This window comes from Chlorocebus sabaeus, chromosome 10, assembly GCF_047675955.1.
Source record: "Chlorocebus sabaeus isolate Y175 chromosome 10, mChlSab1.0.hap1, whole genome shotgun sequence".
Lineage (NCBI taxonomy): Eukaryota > Metazoa > Chordata > Mammalia > Primates > Cercopithecidae > Chlorocebus > Chlorocebus sabaeus.
Genome location: NC_132913.1, coordinates 46,687,396 through 46,711,565, shown reverse-complemented (window position 1 = coordinate 46,711,565; position 24,170 = coordinate 46,687,396). Strand labels below are relative to the sequence as shown.

At 34.9% G+C, this 24,170-nt stretch overlaps 1 protein-coding gene across 27 annotated transcripts in view; it reads left to right on the top strand.

Annotated features, from left to right (window-relative positions):
- Positions 1-24,170, top strand: part of BAZ2B (bromodomain adjacent to zinc finger domain 2B) — a 409,685-nt gene that overhangs the window by 186,201 nt on the left and 199,314 nt on the right. The window contains exon 1 of one of the 27 annotated variants that reach the window (XM_073019736.1): positions 9,158-9,405. The exons of the other annotated variants lie outside the window; for them this stretch is intronic. The gene's annotated coding sequence lies outside the window, so the exon portion shown is untranslated. Of the gene's footprint in view, positions 1-9,157; positions 9,406-24,170 lie in introns of those variants that run through there. 27 annotated transcript variants of the gene reach the window in all.

Sequence of the window (24,170 nt, the reverse complement as noted above, 5' to 3'; positions counted from 1 at the left end):
AGTACGTTTTCAGCCAAATAAATATCTCTCGCACTATTTTTTATGTATGTCCTTTGTACTAGCCAGACTATATTACTTTACTGATTGATTGAGTCATTCAAACAGTTTATACATAACAAGCTTTTATGCTGCCCAGGTACAGGTTGAGTATTCCTTATCTGAAATGGTTGGGTCTAGAAGCTTTTGGGATTTCAGATTTTTTCAGACTTTGGAATATTTTCATATATATAATGATATATCTTGGGGAGGGTAGATACCCAGGTCTAAACACTGAATTTATTAGTTTCATCTATACCTTATACACATAATCTGAAGGCACTTATGTATGATATTTTAAATAATGTGCAACACGTCACATAAGGTCAGGTATGGAATTTTTCATTGTGGCATCATGTTGATGCTCAGAAAGTATCAGATCTTGGAGCTTTTCAAATTAGGGATGTTCAACCTGTATGTTAACTCTTGGGTGTCATAGGTGCTACTGCCATAAAAGGAGCAACTCATGATTCCTGTTATTAGGGAGCTTGGAAGCCACCTTAAGCTAGTCTCAGAATACATCCAGTGCTTTTCAGCTTTTGATCCTTAGCTTATGTTCTCCTTCCCCTTGGGATGTCTCTTTTCCTAGTTCCTCCACCTACTCACCTTTGTTATTCAAATTCCTACACTACTTTGCAAAGCCTACTTCAGGTATCATTTTTTCATAAAGATTCTTTCTGCCATCCTCAGTTAATTTTGCTCTCAGAGTACTTTATTTATACTACTCTTATGGTATAAATGGTAGTATGTTCCATGTGTTTATCTTTATTTTAGAGATAGGGTCTCTCTGTATTAGTCTGGGTGGTCTGGAACTCCTGAGCTCAAGCACTCCTCCTGCCTCAGTCTCCTGAGTACCTGGGACTACCATGTATTTATTTTATTCTTCCAAGACAATAAATAGAGTACTTTGTCCATTCATCTATATTACTAGCATTTAACATAATGCCTTGTAAATGATAGGCCTTCTACTGATTAAAATAATTTAATTGAAGATAACCTTAGTTACTTCTAACTTCGCCAATTGGATTTATTTAGGAAAATATCAATTTTACTTACAGAAAATTTATGTAATTTTAATCCAGTGTTCTTAGTTTAAAATACTACGGAACAAACTTGAGGACTTGCTTTGATAAATAGTAAACTTTGTGATTAGTACAACTACTTTCCCACTTGTTTTTAGACTCTTAGGTAATCCCCTTTGGTCAAGTCAGACTGTCCTCTGTAGAACCATATGAATTGGTTGTATTGAAATACCTTGGCAGCTGCTAGGCACCTCCTGTACCCCAAAAAGCAGCTCTTTATTTTCTACTATTCTGGGTTGGTTGGTTGGTTGTTTTGTTTTTGAGATGGGGTTTCACTCTATTGCCCAGGCTTGGGTGTAGTGACATGATCACAGCTCACTGCGGCCTTGACTTCCCAGCTCATGCAATCCTCCCACCTCAGCCTGCTGAGTAGCTGGGACCACAGGCATGCACCACCACCACGCCTGGCTAATTTTATTTTATTTTATTTATTTTTTTAACGCCTGGCTAATTTTTAAAAATTTTTGTAGAGATGGAGTCTTGCTGTATTGCCCAGGCTGGTCACAACCTCCTGACGTCAATCCGTCCTCCCAGCTTGGTCTCCCAAGAGTGTTGGGATTACAAGTGTGAGCCTGTAATCTCAGTGTGAGCCCATACTGGACTTCTTCACAGATTTTATTTGAAGAAAAGCCTCTTCTGCTGAAACAATTTAAAATCTTGCTAAGTGAGTGTAAATTCTTGTTTTTTATATTTTTTCCAGTAATTTATAGAAACATATTATTTCTGCCCACTTATTCCTCATATTACCACAGCTTTTAAATCAGTAGTCCATATGAATGAGACTTTAGATGAATAAGCAAAAGATAGACAGTGGACTTTGGGTACAACAAATAAATTACTCTCTGAGTATTCTGTCTTTTAATATGGATTTTTCAGGAGTTGTTAGCATATCAGAAATTACTGAAATTGAGGTATGAATTGTTAGGTACTCTGAAGCATTTTCTAGATCAGGACTTCCTAAACTTTAATGTACAGAATATTCTGAGTAAGTCTAGTCTGGTGCCTGAGTTTCTGCATTTCTGTTTTTTTTTTTTTTTTTTTTTTTTTTTTTTTGAGACAGAGTCTCACTCTGTCACCCAGGCTGGAGTGCAATGACATGGTCTCAGCTCACTGCAACCTCTGCCTCCCGGGTTCAAGCAGTTCCTCCACCTTAGCCTCCCAAGTAGCTGGGACTACAGGAGTGCCACCACACCCAGCTAATTTTTGTACTTTTAGTAGAGATGGGGTTTCACTATGTTGGCCAGGCTGGTCTCGAACTCCTGACCTCGTGATCCGCCTGCCTCGGCCTCCCAAAGTGCTGGGATTACAAGCGTGAGCCACCGCACCCAGCCTTGTTTTTTCTTTTTTCTTTTCTTTTTTTTTTTTTAGAGACAGGGTCTTGCTCTGTCACCCAGGCTGGAGTGCAGCGGTGCAGTCATATAGCTCACTGTAACTTCGAACTCCTGGGCTGAAATGATCTTTCCACCTGAGTGTCCTGAGTTGCTAAGGCTACAAGTACGTGCCAACATACCTGGCTAATTTTTAGTATTTTTTGTAGAGACTAGGTCTCATTATTACCCAGGCTGGCCTAGAACTCCTGGCCTCAAGTGATCCTCCCAGTTCAGCCTCCTGAGTAGCTGGAACTACAGGCACATATCACCACATCTGGCTAATTATTTTTTTTTTTTTAATAGAGATGGGGTCTCGTATTGCCTGAGCTAGTGTTGAACTCCTGGCCTCAAGTGATCCTGCCTTGACCTCCCAAAAATGTTGGGATCACAGGTGTGAGCCACCGTACCTGGCCAAGATTCTGCATTTTTAACAAATAATTTCCATGTTGCTGGTCTATGGACTGTACTTGGAGTAGCAGTGAGCTAGATGACTTTCCAAACCCTGTCACCATGTTTTAGGGTTTTTTTTTTTTTTTTTTTTGGTACTAGTAAAAGTAGGCTTTTAGTATCGCACAGATACTTGTTTACAGTGTCTGTTTCTCTACAGTCTAATGTATAATTTGACATTTTAATATAAATTTCTGGATTTTTAAAGGAAAATCTGTTGTGTGTAGATTGATTGTTCTGTGGTTGTGTGGTTTTTTCAAGTCATTCTTCAAAGTTTTAAAAATAGACTTGACAATTATTAGACTGTCAGTGGCAACTTTCAGAGTTTACATTTAATAAGGAATGTCTAACTGTTTACTTATTTCTGACAGAATTGTAGTTGATACTGCCTTTGGTTATTTTTGCAGGATATTGTTTTAGGTTACACATTAAGGTAATATAAAAATTTAACAGGAAACTTAATCTTCTGTTTGACTCTGGATGTTTTAGTTGGTATAAATACTGCTTCTTGTTGTTGTTGCTGTTAAAGCTGTTATTATTATGAATTAGTAGCAGTTGTATACCAGAGATTAGCCTGTTAATTTTATCTGTAGCACAGGTGAATTGAAAAACCTAATTTGTGTAAATGGACAACCAATGGTATAGATAGCTCTTTAAATAGCCTATACTCAAAAGGATACAAATTGATTCTGGGGGTACATTAATACTTATTTTTTCTTTAAGATATATCACATTAAATACTTTCATAGTTTTGTGCTTTTATTGAAAATTATAATTAAATCATAGAAAATTCCCAGCATTACTTACTTTTGACAAATATTAATTGGTAATCAACATTTTCAGACCAGGATAGTAAAACATTTTGAGGGAAAAGTATTATTTTATTTTAAAAACTTGAGAATAATTTTCATTTTAATGATTATATTAGCTTTATATTATTTCATTTAATAATTATCAGTAGTCGAAATTGTCGAGGAAATTACATTATTACAAAACTGACTTTAAAATATATTTATTATTTTCTTATTTCTTATTAAATAAGTAAGCACTCACCTTGCAATTAAAGTTTCCACATAGAATTTATGTGAAATATTGATAAAAAATTTTTTGGACCTGAGATCCAACAATTCTCTATAGAAATAAACCTCCTTTGTTTCTTCTGGTAGCATCCATTGATTTCTTTTTTCTAAAGGTACACTAATAGTGCTGATAGAAGCAGAACAATTGGAATTTACATTAAAAATAAATGTGATGAATAAAAAGCAATACATTGTAATATAGAGTTGATTTTGCTTCACCCATAAGTTCTAAAATCTAAAGGACAAAAATACTGAAAAGGTCGAGAAAAAAATAAAGAAAGAACAAACGATGCAAAAAGAAAATGACACTGAGGTCTTGGTTTAATACATATGTATTTCAGGTTGATGGTTGATTTCATTAGCAAATCTCATTGTTATGCAATGTCTGTTCTTCTGCAGCAAAATGAATATTGTATTCTCACAGGCTCTGTGTGTATCTATTATGTTGCAATAAATGAAAATATATACATCTATATCTGTCTTTGGCTTACTCTTTCCATTTTGTTTTTAAGGAAAAGAAAGAAAATTTAATAATCTTTTGTTGTTAAATTTGTTCAAAAGCCATTTCAATTTATATTATGGATATGTTTCCTACTTTTGTTCTTTGAAGTAAACAATTATAAGGTGGTTAATAATGTAACCATGATAATTATCCTATAACTTTTTAAATGAATAGAATTAATCTTGATTGATTTAAGTTGATAATATGAGATACTTAAGCATATGTTTTCTAACATATTTTTAAATATTAGGAGTGGTTTTCCTTACTGCAGGAAAGTATGGTAAGGGAGTGTATATATTATGCCAAATCTAAAGACTACTCCTTTTACAATAGCAAAATTATATATTGAGATTACTAAGATTTGAATTTTTATAAAATAGGAAGTTCAGAAATAAATTTCAGTGGCTACACATTGGAAGAATTCATTGAATGGTAATAAAGTAGTAAGCTTCATAAATTTTATGAGTTCAAGTATGGATCAAACTGTATTGGATGAAAATTGTCATTTAATCTTAGTCATTTTGAGGTTTGACAGAAGCTTACAAAATAGATTTGGTTTTTGGTAGTGTTCTCAAAAGTTGTCTCACAATTGAAATTATTTTGACAAACTTGAAAGTAGAAAAGCCCAAGGTTTGATTAAATATGGGTTGATTGTATACCATGGAGAAATCACCTTTATGGTAAAAATTTGCCTTCTGGTTCAATTGATGCAATCATAATAAATATCCTAGTTACGCTGAAGAAATATGGTCTGTTATAAATATATACAGCAGTTTATTAATGCATTATACTAAGTTTATTTGTATTTAGAGTATTTTCTACATATTGAGCATTTTGTTATTCATGGTGGGTAATATAAAAGAAGGAATTTTAAGATTTAGTAAGGAGATTCCCCAAATAATTATATAGTAATATATAGCTAAATTATGTAGAGAAAGGTTTTATGGGCCCTTCAAATGGAGTCTGAGAGAGAGCCATCCTGGAAGTGATGAGACCTAAACTGATAATGAGGTAGGAGCAGAGATACGAAACAACATAAGCATAATCTGGGAGGCAGGAGGACATAAATTTAGGATCTTTGGGAGGCAGAGAGTAGACCAGCCCTAAGTAGTAAGGAAGATATGATTTGCTACAACCTATTTACCTGACACGAAAACCAGAATGCATCATTGTTACATTTTATTAGTGTTCAATCCAGATACTATACCATGGTAGCATGTCGTTTGACATCACTGGTAGATCTTGTTTTTTTCTTGTATAATAAAATAAGAGATAGGAAATTTCGTTTGTATCGATTTCGCTGTCTTTCCCCTCCACCAGTAACAAAAAGTAAATGTTCTGAAAGTATGCAAATACGAATCTAAATTGATGCAAACTGAATGTGAAGACAGGGTCACATTTATCTACTATAGTTAGAAATACCAAACTGGGGGGGATTACAAATCATCATAGATTGGACTCCCAGCTGTTGTAATGAGCAGGATCATGGAAGGAAGATCACCAATGAAAAGAGGAACTCATTTCATTGAAAAAGAAAGGTCCCTTGGCCGGGCGCGGTGGCTCACGCCTGTAATCCCAGCACTTTGAGAGGCCGAGGCGGGCGGATCACGAGATCAGGAGATCAAGACCATCCTGGCTAACACAGTGAAGCCCTGTCTCTACCAAAAATACAAAAAGAAATTAGCTGGGAGTGGTGGCGGGTGCCTGTAGTCCCAGCTACTTGGGATGCTGAGGCAGGAGAATGGCATGAACTCGGGAGGCGGAGCTTGCAGTGAGCCGAGATGGCGCCACTGCGCTCCAGCCTGGGCGACAGAGCGAGACTGTCTGGAAAAAAAAAAGAAAAAGAAAGGTCCCTTATCTTTTGCCTGATCTGGAACCCTGGTTATCACATTTTATGTGATCTTCTGCTGTCATCTAGCATAAGAACCCGACTTTAGAAAATAGAATATGAATTTGGAATTTGAAAATGGAATTTAACATAAGATTCTGGGAATTGTTAGTGTATGTTTAAAGATCCAGATGAGAATTGCAGACTTCCTAGCAAGATGGCTTATTTTTGGGAATCTTTCATTATGTTATCACTCTGACTTGCACTGACGAAATGTTAAAAGAAACTTTTATGTGAAATTTGTTATTTTAATTGCTGTAAAGATTCTATTGAGAAAACTCTTGTGTGCTCCATTGTTGCATTTTTGAAAATTATTTTTAAAACTTCTCTCAATTCTAAGTACTAGAGAAGGCTTTGGAGCTTGTTTGTAAATTACATCTTATAGAGAATGAGAATTGTGTAATTTGATCTCGTCTCCTACTTTACTTTGATTGCTAAGGAGCTGAACCACCCATATCATAGACTTGTGCAAGACCTTATGATAGGTGTTTCTTTGTTCCAACTTTACCTTGTGTTTTCATCTTTCTCATGTCCTCTTATTTTCTCTTTTATTCGTATTAGTTTTAAAGACGGCATTCTGTTCTTCTCATAGTTTTGTAAGTCATCTTAAATTATGTTGGAATAAGATGGGATATAAATAATTATGTAACACCTATTTATTGTAGCAGAAGGCAAGCAAGTAAAAAGTAGGAAACTTTCTTCCTCCTCTTGTCTCTCCCTCTGCCTTCCCACCTCATTTTGCACATAGTTCTTAATATGGAGGACTTATCTCTGTGGTTTCTTGGACTTTCCAGAGGATAGGGGAATTCACTCTGAAGCTTTTTGTCTATATAGCACTACTAGGTCCAGTTAAAGAATGCCTGAGAGGACAAGTAGGGCTGAAATATACCCAAGAGAAGGAAAAGGTATATTTCTCTCATTTGTCAGCTCTGAGGGCAAGTCTTTTTCCAACTGGTTTTTGTAAAACCCTTACCTTTTAAGTGCATTGTAAACTCATCAAAACTTAATGGCTCTTGATAAAAACCACGTTCAGTGAAACCAAATATCATATTTATTTGCTGTACCTCTTTATGTTTTCATTTCATCATGCTCTAAATTTGACACATTATAGGGAGCTAAGATGGTCATAAATCATTGAAACAATTGAAATAATTTTCTGATTTAAAATTTTGTTTTGTTTTGGTGTATGAATTACATACTCAAAACTACTTATGTGGTAGGAATTACATCTTAAATTTTCTATAAAGGAAATAAGAACTGTGTTTTGCATTCCATGTGACTACTATGGTTTTTAAATTATTTAATGTTAATGTGACCAAGAAATTCAGCTGGAAATGTTAAGTTCGTAATCATAGTTTTTTGAAAATTTGCTATTTCATGTGTCGTTGTAGTAAATTTTAAGGTGGTGATTAGTGATGTTAGCACCTTAATGTGGTTCAATATCAAATACATACTCCTTGAAATGACATATTACGTATATGTAATGAAACTTGTTCTGAGATTCTATACCCTTGGCACAGTCTTCTCTCCTGGGTGTTTTTTTTGTTGTTATTTATTATCATTCTGTTTTGTTCTATTTCAGTACATTAGAACTTTATTTTGCAAACTGAATAAATACAAACCTAATTTAAGTAGTATAATTTTAATATCTTAACATGATTATATTGTTGTAAAGGAGTCTTAAGAGCTTTTTGCATTAAAATCAAATCTTACTGTGTTCATAATAGTTAGGATATTGATGCATGGCCTTAGTAAATATAGAATTTTAAAGATAATGCAAATTTTGTGGATTTACAGAATTATCTAGATTTTTTTTTAAGTAGTAAATTAGTTTATCATTTTGATGGAGTTGGGTTTTTTGTTTGTTTCATACCCATGGCTAATTTAAACCAACCCTCATCAAACTATACTAGAAATTTCAGAGCATGAAAAAACAGCAGTTTGGGGGATTTAAAAAAAAAAAACTATGGACAAAGAAACTTAGTTTTCAAGCTAACAGTGCTTTTAAAAAATGCTCACAGGTTAAATATTTTACGTTTTGTTTTCTTTTTGATATATGAGTTTAAAATGATGTAGAGAATAGTTTCAAATTATGTAAACTTTCTGATCATAGGAATTTTTTTCCAAAGACTGCCACATAAATTATAAAGCAGTCTTATTTTGCAGGAAGGTGTCCAAATAAAACAATAAACTTATGCTTTGACCACAAAACAATTAATTTTGGTCTTTTATTATAACTCAGATATTTATTTTACATAGTTTATTGTAGCAGCTGAAATGTAAAGACTTTTCTTTGTATTTAGCAGGTTTTTGAGTAGTTATTCTTATTTGTTTTTTTTAATCTTGTTAGCATTGCTTTGTTTTTATAGTTTATCTGCCAGAAGTGATTTTTGAAACCTGCTTTTAAACAGTGCCAGTTTTCAAGCATTCCTATCATGTGAGTTTATGTGAGGAATAAACCCTTCTTTAAAAAGGAAGAAAGACAGACCTCTTTATTGTCTGTTTGACATTAATAAAATTAAGAAAAGAACGATTACTTGAGACGTAGCCTTACCTGGCTTAGTTTTATCACGTGAGCATTCACGTTTGCTGGTGATCCAAGTGCTCCACCTGCCTTTCAGTTTGTTTACCAGGAAATCAAGATGTGTAAACTGCAGGAAGTACTATTTGACCCTCTCCGACAGTATCTCATTACAATAATTGCTAATCTCTGAATAAGACAGCCATGTTTTGTGAGTAACTGAGAGAGAGGTTGTGTTAGGTAGATTTTAGGTGTTTCAACAAATACAGCATTGTAAATGCTTACTTGGATTATGTTTTCATGATAGCTTTTGATAAAAGACATATGCTGACCTTTGGGGTCAGCAAAGCTAGGACACAATAGTAGGTATTCTTTCATGCCTTTTAACTGAAAAATATCACGGCTTGTTGTTTTGGAGTGCTGTCACTGCTCTGAATCGAAAGGATAATGGCTACTTCCTGATTAAACCCACTCTCCACAGTAAGCTGTTAATGTTATACTCTATGTCTTTTTCTCCTGTAAATGCAAGGGTATTTGGTGTTTTCTTTACTTTTTAATATTGCTTTTTCATGGAAAGATCTCTTAGAAATATATCCTGAAGTTAAAGTTTACAATTAGAGTAGAAACTACTGTTTAAGTTTGGAAGATTTCTTAAAATGAAAAAGTATTTCTGTTTGGTATCTTAAATCCAACCAGCTCATACACATACTGTAGGTTTTGGTTACAGAAATTAGCTTTATTAAATAAAGACATTGAAATGATAAATGATATTAAGCTGCCACTTTCTTGCCACTCTAAACAAAATTTTAAAAATAACTTTTGTAGTAAAAAGATTTTTTTTTCAGAGGCTTTGGATAAACTCTAATTTTATCTTGATTTAATAAATTTCATAATTCTATTTACATATATTCTCAAAATATATCGATAATTTTAATTATGAAATTAACTTATTCTGAAATTAGCAAAGAGATCCTTATGATATAAAAACAATGTTAAGTATTGAGAATATAAGAAGGGAATAATGAGCTTCTTAGTTTTAATCCTAAATCTGGCCGTCACTCCATCTGTAGTCTTGGGACAATCATTTAAACTGCTTACCTCAGTTTTCTTGTCTACTGCCCTTGTGAGTGCTTAGGTAAAATGTGTATGTTTGTTTATTTATTTATAGTGTTACAAACTACAAAGCAAATGAATTTCACAAGTATTTTATAAAATGGAGAACTGACTCTGCACGTAGGAAAACATTAGCAGTAACAATAGACAGAGAAATAATTTTTTTTTAATTTATGACTTTAAAAGAAACACCATTACTTTGGCTTTTTAATTTGAAACAGAACTCTTAGTTTTGCTCAATCTTTAATATAGTATTACCAAAGGAATATACATAGGAATATACATGTTGTTGGATACATGACTAAAATGGGCAGTAGAAAGCTTAAAGGTAATTTAGTAAAGAATGACAAATATACTTAAAATTATTTAACTCTTTCTTAGAAGTCTTATTTCTGAAAGTAAAATTGTTCAGAGTAGAGGGAAGAATGTATGTATGTATATATTATGGACATATAAATGTAGGTGATCTACATAGTGAGATGTTTAATTTTTAATCTGTAGTATTAGATATGTTGATTATATAAAAAGAAAACATACGATTATGAAAAATCAAAAGTAGTTACTGAAGAATGTTATAGAACCTAACATCTAGGAATGTTAAAAAATGGAATAATGTAAATAGAATCCTACTTTTGTTGAAAGAATTAAGTTAGTTTCTTTCACATAATGCTTATCAGGGTTATTTTAGGTAACTCAGTAATTTTTGATATAAATTGGCATATTCTGAGGAGATTCTAAAGGTTAAGTTTTGTGAGTATTCTAGCTTAATCAAGTTATCAAAGTAAAAGTTATAATAGTGCCTCTATTTTAATTTACAGTAACAAGTAATTTATGTCATTTATTGAATACTTACTATATGCAAACCTCTGGGCTAATTCTATTGTCATTTAATATTCATGATAATCACATGAGGTGGAGGTACCATCATTACTTCCATTTTTATCAATGAGGAAGTAATTGTAGAGAATTTAAATAATTTGAGTAAGGTCCTTAGCCAGTAAATACCAGAGCCAAGCTGAAAACACACAATTCAGAATCCAGAACAGTCTCCAGTGTCATACCCTTAACCATTGTGTTTATATTTTGGAGATAGTAAAGGTGCTTACACATTTGATTCAGATGGTTTTATTTTTTTCATTAATTTATCAAATATAAGTATCAGGCACTTTAAGGAATTAAGGTAATAGCATTCTAAAGCAATACAAAATCCCTTGTCTCAAGAAGCCTGCAGTCTAGTGGAAGAGGCAGAAAATTAATAGGCTGTTAACAGTACAATGTGATAACTGATAAAATATAGGTCAGTACAGGATGCTAAAGGTGACGCCAAGGAGAGATAGCCAATGTATTGTTTTATTTCCATATTTAATTTGCATATTTGTGTGGTGTTCTAGGTACATGGGAAATATCAGTAAATGAAACTTTCAAAGGTCTCGGCTTTTGTGGCACATATAGTAGGAGTGGAGATAAATAATAACAAGTAAACTGCATAGCATTTTAGAAGATGACAAATAGTACAAAGTAAAGAAAAAGGAGCAGGATGTGAAGGTTAGGTGGTGATGGGATTCGGGGGCTGAGGAAGGATTCACAAAGAAGATGATATTGAGGAAAGATTAAGGAAGTTAGCCATGTGGATGCCTTTGGAAAGTCTTCCAGGCAGAGGGCATGAGGCAGGAGCATGATTGGTTTGCTCAGGGAAATGAATGGTTGTCACTGTGAGTACGGGTATGGAGAGAGAAAGAGGAGGTATTGTCAAAGGAAATGAGTGAGTGGGTTATTCATGTAGGGCCTCCGTGGGGACTTTGAGCAGCCACTCCAGGGCTTTCAGTATTTTTAAAAAGGATCACTCCAGTTGCTATGTTTAGAATAGATTGTATGTAAAGAGGCATGGACCACCAGATAGAAGGTTCTTAGAGTAATCTAAATGAGAGAAGGTAGTGGCCTAGTAGCAGTTAAATTCTGGATGTTTTTAAGGTACAACCAAAAAGATTTCCAGATGGGCTGGATGTGAGATGCAAGGAAAGAGGAGAAAAGATGACTTTAAGGGTTTTGGCAGCTGGAAGGATGGTGTTGCCATCAGCTGTGACATGGGGAAGAATTTCAGGTGGAGAAGGTTTGGGATGAGGATGAAGAATCAGGACTCTGGCTTTGGATGTGGTAGACCAAAATGTTTATTAGATATGCAAGTGGAGATGTGAGAAAGCTTTACAGAGAGGGTACAACTCAAATTGAGACTGAAGAATGAATTGGACTTACCTAGTCAAACAGGTAGTTTGTGGTGAAATTTGAGAGCATTTGCTACATACTTGAATGAATCTTGGCATTATCTACTTTGCATATTTACTAATGAAAGTAACATCTAAACATCTAATAAGTAAAAACATTTAAAAAGTAATAAAAATATTTCAAAGAACAAAATCATTCTGGGTAGTCAAGTTTTCAGAGTATTTCACTGACTGCTATTTTCATGAGTTGTACTGTCTGCTTTTACATATGTTGATTCTCACCTTAGTACTGTAAGGTAAATAGTATTTCTGCTTTACATTTGGAGAAGCTGAGTATGAGGGAGATTAATATTCCCTAAGGTCATTGATAGATTAGGTGATAGGCCTGGATTCAAATCCAGGCCTTTAGATTCCATTGACCATGCTCCTTATTTTAAAAATGTATGATGTTAAAATTAAAAAATTTTTAGACTTTGTCTGAGGTCTCAAGGAGTTGTCTTTTTAAAATGTTAGTTATCATTCTGTAGTGTAACACAGTGATACCCTTGGGACATAAGGTTTTTAGATTCTTGATCAAGGAGTCAAGTCATTTGTTGTTGTTCTTTGAATAACTACAGAGCTTTCAGTATAGTTACCTGTTATAGACACTCCCTCTACTCCTGGTTCCCATCCCTGTGTATAGTGCTTAATAAGTGCTTAGAAAATTACAGCTGATATTATCATCATCTTTTTCTTTGTACTATACTGTGGCCTTGGGAATCAACCCAAGCTTGTTGGAATCATGTGTCAATTATAAAACTTCAAAGATTAAGGGCACAAAGACATTCTAAATAATGAAGAATGAGTTTGAATCCACACATTTTATCAGCTTGGAGACCATCTTTATTTCTTTTGCTTTTTTGGCTGTTTTTTAGGCAAGTGAATTTGCTAAATAGCTGTGTTTCTTACTGGAAAACCAGTAATCTCTAAGATGCCACTGGGTATTTTCATTGTAAAATTGAACATAAGTTGTTCAACTTTAGCAGGGAATAAAAATATAGTTGTTCTTTGAAACATACTTACTTTTGAGGTGACAATGCCGTATTTTAAAAACTTAAACCTTTTGCCTTCTGGATCGAAATAGAATTTATTTCATGTGAGTTAATACTGTTTACATTTATGATGTTTTTAAAGATACTTAAGAGCAAGCATTCAGAGAAACTGCAGGAAAGAAACGTTTTTATGAAGCCATATCAAACATATAGAAATACCAGTTTTTTAAAAAACCTGTTGTAGATTAAAATAGGATATGAGTCTAAATGGTCATTTTAAGTATATACTAAGGGATACAAAAAACTAGCCGGGCGAGGTGGCGGGCGCCTGTAGTCCCAGCTACTCCGGAGGCTGAGGCAGGAGAATGGCGTAAACCCGGGAGGCGGAGCTTGCAGTGAGCTGAGATCTGGCCACTGCACTCCAGCCTGGGCGACAGAGCGAGACTCCGTCTCAAAAAAAAAAAAAAAAAAAAAAAGTATATACTAAGGGAATAGGTAGAAACTTTACATTGTCTATATATTTCTGTTCTATAAATACATGACTTTACACTAAGTCTGATGTTTTGATACATTTCTCAAAATTTTATGCTGTTTTTTCAAAGGAACAAAGAAGATGTATTCATTCTTCCTATGCCTTTCTCTAAAGTTTTCCTTTTATTTTATTATAATAACTTAAAGATTTCTTTAAGTATAACTTTTTTATGGTCACTGTAATCATTAAACAGATTATTTAAGTAAACAAAAATGTTGGTTGACCCCTACATCATTCTTTATTTTATCTAAGTTATCTATATAATTTCATATTTTAATTAATTCTGCTTATGATTAGAATTATATTTCCTGAGCATTTCTACTTAGTCATAAAAATAGTAGTGTAGTGTATATGTTACATGTTTGTGTATCACTTCGTTTTAAAATTTGTTTTATTTGGACTATGTCTTTGGTTCAGTTGGGGAAAAGGAAATGACCTGTTGATCAGAAAAAAATTTCTGTTCAAAGTACTTTATTAGTGCCTATTTTTAAATAATTATACTGAACTAAGTGTTATATCCTTTATAAATTGAAATGTCCAGAGAGGCTGGGCGCAACACCTCACCTCTGTAATCCCAGCATTTTGGGAGGCCAAAGCAGGTGGATCACCAAAGTTCAGGAGTTCGAGACCAGCCTGGCCAACGTGGTGAAACCTCATCTCTACTAAAAATACAAAAAATTAGCCGGGCGTGGTGTCAGGCGCCTGTAATCCCAGCTACTTGGGAGGCTGAGTCAGGAGAATCGCTTGAACCCGGAGGCAGAGGTTGCAGTGAGCTGAAATCACGCCATCCAGCCTGGGTGACAAGAGTGAAACTCCATCTTAAAAAAGAAAGAAAGAGAGAAAAGGAGAGAAGGAGGGAGGGAGGGACGGGGAGAGAGGGAGAGAGAGAGAAAGAGAGAAAGAGAGAAATAGAGAAATAAATGTCCAGAGAATGAGTATTCTGATTTATTTTTTCTGGAATAGTTTGTCTTAACATTATTAAAATTTAATGTATTTGTGCAAGTATAAAATTGAATATTTTTTGATGATTTGAAGACATAGAGGGCTACTGGGTCCTGATTTGAAAATCTGCGCTACTACTAATCTCGTTTGGTAAATAAAGTACAAACAAATATTAAATGAGTCTTGATTTGAGAATTTGAGCAACTAATCCAGTTTTACAAGCAAAGCGTAATCAAATATTAAATGTGTTACAGTAATTAAAAAACACCAGAGATGTCAAAAGGAGCATAAGATTAATTGCTCAATGAGTGATATGTAAGCAAAATACTATGAATTGACAGTAAGAGAGGGGTCATTTGAATGACCAGGGAAGGCTCCTTTAAGGAAAAGGAACTAGAACAGCGTCTTCAAGCACCAAGCAGGACTTCAAACATATGTTTTTACAAATAACTTTATTGAGATATAATTCACATACCATGCAGTTCACCATTTAAAGTATATAGTTTAATGGCTTTTGGAATATTACATTTTTTTTTTACATTGCAGTAAAACGTCTATAACATAAAATTTGTCATTTTAACTATTTTTATGTACACAATTCAGTGGTCTTAATTACATTCATAGTGCTGTGCAACCATCGTTACTGTCTATTTCCAAAATTTTTTCATCATGCCAAGCAGAAACTCGGTAACCATTAAGTAATAATAACTCCTGGTCAGATGCAGTGGTTCATGCCTGAATCCCAGCACTTTGGGAGGCTGAGGCGGGAGGATCACTTGAGACTAGGAGTTCAAGGCCAGCCTCGGCAATGTAGTGAGACCTCTGCTCTACAAAAATAAAATAGCTGGGCATGGTGGCACACGCCTGTAGTCCCAGCTACTCAGGCCTTGAGCACAGAAGGTTGAGGCTGCAGTAAACTGCGATCGCACCACTGCACTCCAGCCTGGGTGACAGAGTGAGACTGTGTCTCAAAAAAAATTTTTAAATAAAAAAAAGCAGTAACTCCCCATTTCCCTCACCATCTGCTATCTCCTAGTAACCTCTAATCTACTTTCCATCTCTGCAAATTTTCCTCTTCTGCATATTTTTCATAAGTGGAATCATACAATGTTTGTCCTTTTTTGGGTTGGGTTTATCTCACTTTAGAGTTTTCAGCGTTCATCTATGTTATAGCATGTAGCACAACTTCATTTCCTTTTATAGTTCAATTTTATAGATATATGTATGTATGTACATATATACATATAAATGTACATTTATACATACACACTTGTATGTATATATGTACATATATAAACAATTGCTCATATATACATGTACATATATATGTATATTTGTGTATCCATATCCATATATTTGTACATGTATACAAATGTACATATATACATGTTTGTACATATATACAAATATAATTATATAAATATGTATTTATATGTATATCACATTTGTTTATTCATCTTTGAGGGATATAGGTGTACAGGTATGTTTTCAAGTCTCTGCTTTCAATTCATATAGTAATTTTACATTAACTTTTTGGAGGAACCACAAAACTGTTTACAGATAGCTGAATCAAGCATTGATTTTATTCTGTTACACTATGTAGTGAATGTAAAAGATTAGGCTGAATGAATACTGGCTTCAGCACATATGGGCTATTTTTCTTAAAAGAGAGTAAAAAAGCCATATGTGTTATGTGTGAAAACATATATATGTGTAAATAGCCACCTCTTAAAGTGAATTTTTAAAAAATAATCAAGCATTCTGGTTGTATGTAACCCCAGTTTTGTAATATTTTCTAGAACATGGTCATTGAGTTTGAATTTCTTAGTCCCTGGAAACGATGTTATAAAAGGATGTTTCCACAGGTAATTAGAATTAACAGTGTATTTCTGCCTGTTTTTAAGATATCTATTAGTTGCCTTTTTTGCATTATAATATAAAATCACTCAATTATATCTGACTGGAAAGTGTTTCCAGTATATTCTTTTTAGTCAATTTATTTTCCTTCATATATGTTAATGTTTTATATTTTATAAGTGAGAGAGAAGACTATAGGCATTTCATTCAGCATTTTTGAAATCACTCTTACATGTATAAATTCTGGAATTCCATATGGATTAGAACAATGTTTATCTGTCTTTCTGTAGATCAGTGAGGGACCACTAAGCCAAAAGGCAGGGTTTATTTCACTGGCTTGATAAGGTTATAGGACTGAGGAAATGGGGCGCAATATTAAGATAGGGAAACTTTGACCTAATTACAAGTTTCCCTAAGAGGGATATATAATATCACAAACCCACAAACAGTAATGAATTACCACTTGTGGATTCAATAAGGAAATAAATGGTAATAACAGATATAATGGGTCATACTGATGAGGATATTATTTAGGACATCAGAGAGTAATTTCTGGAAATAAAAGGAAAGCTAATTGGAAGTTTTCTTTAAATTTCTCATCAGGGGGCATACATGAGAGTGTGTAATGCATAGGGAGATTGAAATAGCCAGCAATTTTGAGAAAATTGACATGGATAACTCATGGATTTTTTTTTTCTTTTGGCAAACCTCTGAGGCAATTTGCCTTAATATGAATTTGAATCTTAAGTAGGAACTGGGAATGAGATTATAGGGTGTTTAAATCATTAACCAAAGTTGGACTTGGAGAAACCTTTTGGGAAATAAGTTTCCACTTGGTTAAAAGCAAAATTTCAATAATCTATAGAGCATATAATTGTAACAAACTGAATACTCTGAATAACTTACTGAATACAAATTCAATAATTAGATAAGTAGTTTAAATGTTTTTAGTTTGACATTGCTGATCTGGCAAGAAAGTAAGGAGTCACTGTGACTAAAACTTAAGTGAAATAGAAAATTTAAAGAGGATAAGAAAGTGTCAAAGCCAACTTTCATTTCAAGGAACCTGCTGAACTTGTGATGGAAGTATCTATTTACGAGGCTGTACAATAGCCCATATTCGAAATCAGATAGATAGGCCAGGCGTTGTGGCTCACGCCTGTGATCACAACACTTTGGGAGGCCAAGGCGGGTAGATTGCTTGAGGCCAAGAGTTCGAAACCAACCTGGCTAATATGACGAAACCCCATCTCTGCTAAAAATACAAAAATTAGCTGGGCGTGGTGGCACATGACTGTAATCCCAGCTAATCGGGAAGCTAAGGCACAAGAATCATTGAACCGGGAGGTGGAGGTTGTGGCGAGCTAAGATCATGCCACTTGCACTACAGCCTGGGCGACAGAGGGAGACTCTAAATAAATAAATAAATAAATAAATAAATAAATAAATAAATAAGTTAGATAGTGCTGTTACTTTTATTTCAAAACATCTCTACTTCCATTTTGAAACAAGGTGGTCTCTTTTGAACCTCCCTTTTTAAAATGTTTAAGTTCCTTCTTTCTAAAAGTAATCATACCTTTAGTATAACTCTTACTCACTTTGTCCCTTCTCATTTTCTTAAAGTTTTTTTGTTATTCAATTTAGATTACTTCTCATGGTAGGAAGATTGTAATGAATCCTAGATCTAATTTGATTCCTAATATTTTAGTGCACTGATTGAAAAACATATCTAATTTTCCAAACTCATATTAATCCCTTATACACAAGCAGATACACATTCAAAGAACCTTAATGCCTTAGAACTTTCTGTACCTCTAGTATACGTGAAATACAAATGAAATTTTTTTAGGGAGACCACTGCTTTTCTCTTCAAAGAAACACCTTTCCAATTCTTAGTTTTCACCTGAAACTTGGAATTAATATTCTTTCTAGATATAATTGTTTAGATTTTTTTTTAACCTCCTCACTTTCATAGTTGTTTGAAGCCTAACTTTCATCACTAAATCAACTGTTGACCTGTTGCCTAATAAACTTTTTCTGGAGCCTATTTCTTCAAGTTTTGTACTTTAATGTATCAGGCTATATATTACACAGGAAACCTCAAGTTTTTTGTCCTGAAAACCATTTAACTCTCCTTTGCAGCCATCTAATCTCTCTTTGATGACCATCTAAGCATTTTTCAGAAGGCCTTAATTTGTTATTATCCCAGACTTTATTTTGGGGCCCCATGAATCTAAAACTTTTATAATTATAGTTTAGATAACTGAGTAGAAGTACCATTACTTTTATGTTGACCTGTTCCACAAAGTATTATACCTGACACTGAACAAGAGATTTGTGTGTGAGTGATGGGTTATTCATCAGTCCCACCAGTAGTGCCAGTTTTCAGACTCTGACCTCTTTGAATAGTTTATCTTGCGTGTTAGATTCTCTCGCTTGAATTGCTCTTTCTCTTTTCCTTTTTCTTATCCTCCTTTCATTCTAGGACACAAATTACTGAGGGTGGAAAAGAACTCAGTACTGTCTATTATTTGTGACCCCAAAAGGAAAGTTTTCCGGGTTAAAAATTGAGAGGAGAAAAGACATTGTGGTAATGATGTTTCCCATGTTGGTCCTGTATTCTTATAGATAACACAGTTTCTGAAATGCAGGCTTTCTCTTCTAAGCTTTTCTAAGCTGTGCCTGAAGTATTCATAGTATTCTTCCTGAAGGTTTGGAGTTTTTCTGGAGTGGGCCCATCTGGTTCTTTGTGGAGTTACTGCCCAAGTACCAGGAGATATTCCTCCATCTAAGCAGCTGATAGAAGTCTACATCATCCCTTTCTGGATGCTTTTCTTTTTTATTTCCTAATGAGTATCTGTATGTTCATATTTGCTTATTAATCATTCCTTAGACATGATGTTGAAATGGAACTTTGTGGATATTCATTTATCACCTGTAATACAGTGTATTACAGCTCAGATCTCCTGGAGAGCTGGGTCAGTAGATCCATTGCTAGGTCCAGTTTCCCTCCTGTCATCCTGGCTCCCTCTGGATATAGGTGAGGTGGAGCCTCAAGAAGCAATAGACCATGGTAAGGATTACCTAGCAAGGGATTCATGGGTAGAGAGCCTTACCCAGGTAGTCACATGTCCTTGTAGAATTTTTTTTGGAGGGGTGAAGGTCCTGCTACCACCTTTCCATATGCCTACTCTAGTTATAGCAAACTTGCCAGACAGCCCTTATAAGAGTTTTTTTTTGGGGAGGGGCAGAAGACTCTTGGAAAGGAGAGATCTGTGTTTCAGATTCTCTGTCATTGTTGACAGGAGGATAGCTGGGAGTTCTCACAACTGCCCTTGTCACCTCTCATCCTGAATGCTCATCTGGACACAAGGTAGTTTATAATGTATTATATTCTTAGCTTGCCAATGTGTAACTATTCAGAGCCTCAGTTATCAGTAAAGCCAATTATTTTTCAAGTCTTTCATTGTCAGTTTCAGGTTATAGAAACTGCCTTATACACATACCTGCTGTTACTTGTATGAATTGTTCTCTTGTTATTTTCCTACCTGGCTTTTGGGGCTTATGATGATGAATTTTATATTCTTGCCTTCTTGTGGGACCTTTTCATCTAAGCTATCTGTATATTTTTCCCATTCTTTATATTAGCAGATATTTTCCCATTCCCTTATATTAGCAGATAGTTTCTTCCTTTTTAAATTTTTGTTTGTTTTAGTGAGTCTTATAGCATCTTTAATATTAAGTACTGGGCCAGCAAGACAGTGAATGTTACTCAATTATTATTTTCGTTTGAACTTCAAAATTGACATAATCTGGAAATGGTGAAGCTTATAAAAGCTCTATGGCAGTGATTCTTAACCTTGGAATCTTTTGGAGGGCTTCCCAACCTGTTAATGCTTACCTACCCACCCCCAGAGATTCTGATATAATTGATCTAGAGATCTGCCTTGTCACAGGTTTATATATTTAAGATCCCCCACGTGTTTCTAATGTGCAGCCAGGCTTGTGAATCATTACATTAAAGGAATTGTGTGGTAAACTTGTTTATGAAGAAAAAAATTCATTTTACACTCAGAAAATACTTGAAAAACTACTAGATGACAGGACACTCTGCTGGAATTCGCTTCTACGAAATTACATATACTTCTTTGCTTCACTGTTTTCTAAATTAAGATTTTTATTGGTCAAGTTTTCTCTAAGTAGATGACCCCCTCCCTTTATAGTGGGCGTATTACTTTTATCTGAAGATATTGCATAAGTCATTTTCATAATGTTACTCTTTGTCCATCAAGATTGAAATAAGTTGAGCTTGATTATATAATAAATATGTAGCTTTATAAATTAAGTTCTATCATCTAAGACAGATTGTGAAAGATAATTGCTCTCTTCACCTTTGTTTAAAATATAACTTATATATACAGATTGAACTGGAGAACCAAATAAGTTCATGTAGAACTTTGATAGCTAAAGGAATGTTCTAGACTTGTGTTTTTATGTATTTGTGTATAGTATTTCATATGTATATAAAAATTGTCTTACTGTTTAAGCTGAGTGGAACCCTATTTGCCTTTTATGAGATTCCAATATGTCTTAAGAGAGAAGGATGTTCAATATGGGACTGATAAACACAATGTGACTCGATTGATCCCAAGGTATTGATGTGTTTTTAGTAAAATAAAATTAGCTTACACAAATAAACCAGTGGTGCCTAACTCCCTGCCTTTAGTGAATTTGAGAAGTTTGATATAAATACGGAAAAGCAGAGGTTTTTTTGTCACAAATAGATTTCTTAGATGTCAAGTTAAATTTTAAGGTTCAATCTGGACAGAGTGCCATGTGCCTGTAGTCTCAACTACGCAGGAAGCTGAGGCAGGAGGATCGCTTGAGGCCAGGAGTTAGAGGCTGAAGTGCACTAGGATCTGCCTGTGAATAGCCACTGCACTCAGGCCTGGGCAACATGGTGAGACCCTCATCTCTTAAAAAAAATTTTTTAAGATTTCAACACTTTATTAAAATTAAGAGGTCTAAGTGCCAACATGCATCTCAGAAGAATTTGTATAATATTCTTTGCAAGTCACGTTTATTTAATGTTAGTATAAATATACTAATCAGTATTAATGCTGTTGCCTTACCAAGTTTACAGTATATTCAAAAAACATTAAAGCAAAATATAGACATTTGACATATTTTATTCAATTCACTACTTTGTGGAAACTTTTGAAGAGATTTTCTGATTTGCCAGAGGAAGCCAGATATCAGCTGGGCGCAGTGGCTCACACCTGTAATCCTAGCATTTTGGGAGGCCAAGGCAGGTGGATCACCTATGGTCAGGAGTTTGAGACTAACCTGGCCAAAGTGGTGAAACCCTGTCTCTACTAAAAATACAAAAAATTAGCCCAGCATAGTGGCGGGCACCTGTAATGCCAGTTGCTTGGGAGGCTGAGGCAGGAGAATGGCTTGAACCCGGAAGGGGGAGGCTGCAGTGAGCTGAGATCGCACCATTGCACTCCAACCGGGGCAACAAGAGTGAAACTCCGTCTCAAAAAAAAAAAAAAAAGAAAGCAGATAACAAAATAAAAAATTGTTATATAGTACAATGTTATAAGTGACTTAATTAGGGAATACACAAGATTAACAAGAAAGGACCTAAGACTTCCTTGTGAGTCAGAACGGTTCCTTAGAAGAAGTTACACATGAGCTGAGACCTAGAGTGTATGTAGGAGTAAGGCAGAGAATAAGGGCAGGGCATTTGAGGGAGAACAAACATCATGCACCAAAAACATAGTGTGGATACAGGAGGAGACAGTGGTGTATTTGGGAACGGCAAGAAGTTTAGTCACCTAATATGTGAGAAGAGAGTGGAAAAGGAGACCAAAGAAGCCAGAGGCCTATTAAACAGAGCTTGTTATGCTTAGCAGAAGACCTGGGATTTTATCATACAAGTGACATAGAAACACAGAAAGATTTTAAGTAGGGGAGTGGCAGGATCAGATTTTTATATTAAAAAGATTACTGCTGGCCGGGCGCGGTGGCTCGAGCCTGTAATCCCAGCACTTTGGGAGGCCGAGACGGGCGGATCACGAGGTCAGGAGATCGAGACCATCCTGGCTAACACAGTGAAACCCCGTCTCTACTAAAAACACAAAAAACTAGCCGGGCGAGGTGGCGGGCGCCTGTAGTCCCCGCTACTCGGGAGGCTGAGGCAGGAGAATGGCGTAAACCCGGGAGGCGGAGCTTGCAGTGAGCTGAGATCCGGCCACTGCACTCCAGCCCGGGCAACAGAGCAAGACTCCGTCTCAAAAAAAAAAAAAAAAAAAAAAAGGTTACTGCTTACAAAAAAAAAAAAAAAAAAAAAACAGGATTACTCTTGGTAGAAACAGGATTGAAGGAAAGAGAAGCAGAGAAACTTCTTGGAAGGCTACTGCATTATTTCCAATAAGAATTGATTTAGGATTGTACTAAGATGATGGTGGGAGTAGAGAGAAGATATATATGCTTATAACGTTGGATAAACTTGTTAGTCCCCAAACTGAATTAATATAGCTTTACCAAGTTTTAAAAAAATATATGTAATATGGAGGTGCAAGATTACTAAATGGATGAGCACCTGGGAGAGTTTGGTATGGGTTCGTGACTTGATTTTCTGTCTCAGCATATCATTATATAGCACATGAAAAGTCATATTAGAGACATTCTACATTTGGTCTTGGATATAGAGTCTAGAATCAAGAATATTGAATTTAAAATTCCCATAGAGAATTCATTAAGTCAAATGGCATTTTGTCATTGAGTATCATTGAGAGATGCAGATAATCTTTTATTTTGGAGACAAGGTCTTGCTCTATTGCCTAGGCTGCAGTACAGTGTCATGATCACAGCTCACTGCAGCCTCAGTCTCCCAGGCTCAGGCAATCCTCTTGTCTCAGCCTCCTGAGTATCTGGGACCACAGGCACATGCCACCATGCTTGGCTAATTTTTTTTCCTTTTTGAGAGATGGGGTTTTGCCATGTTGCCCAGGCTGGTCTTGAATTCCTGAGCTCAAGGGATCCTCTCACCTTGGCCTCCTAAAGTGCTGGGACTACAGGTGTAAATCACCTGGCCAGCCTTTTTTTTTTTTTTTTTAATAGCTTTATGGAGATATAATTCATATACCATACAATTTTTCCATTTAAAATATACAATTCAGTTTTTAGTGTATTCACAGAGTTGTGCAACCATCATCACAATCACTTAGAACATTTCATAATCCCCCAAAGAGACCCAATATCCATTAGCAGTCAGTCTTCATTTTCCCCCAACCTACCCATAGTTCTATATTTTCTGTCTCTACAGAGTATCCTTTTCTAGATGTTTCATTTAAATGGAATCATGAAACCCATGGTCATTTGTGACTGGCTTCTTTTACTTATCTCAGTGTTTTCGGAGTTCTTCCATGTTGCATCATTTATCACTTTATTCCTTTTTATTGCTGAATAATATTTCATTGTATGGATATACCACATTTATTCATTCATCAGTTGATAGCCATTTGGGTTATTCTGCTTTGG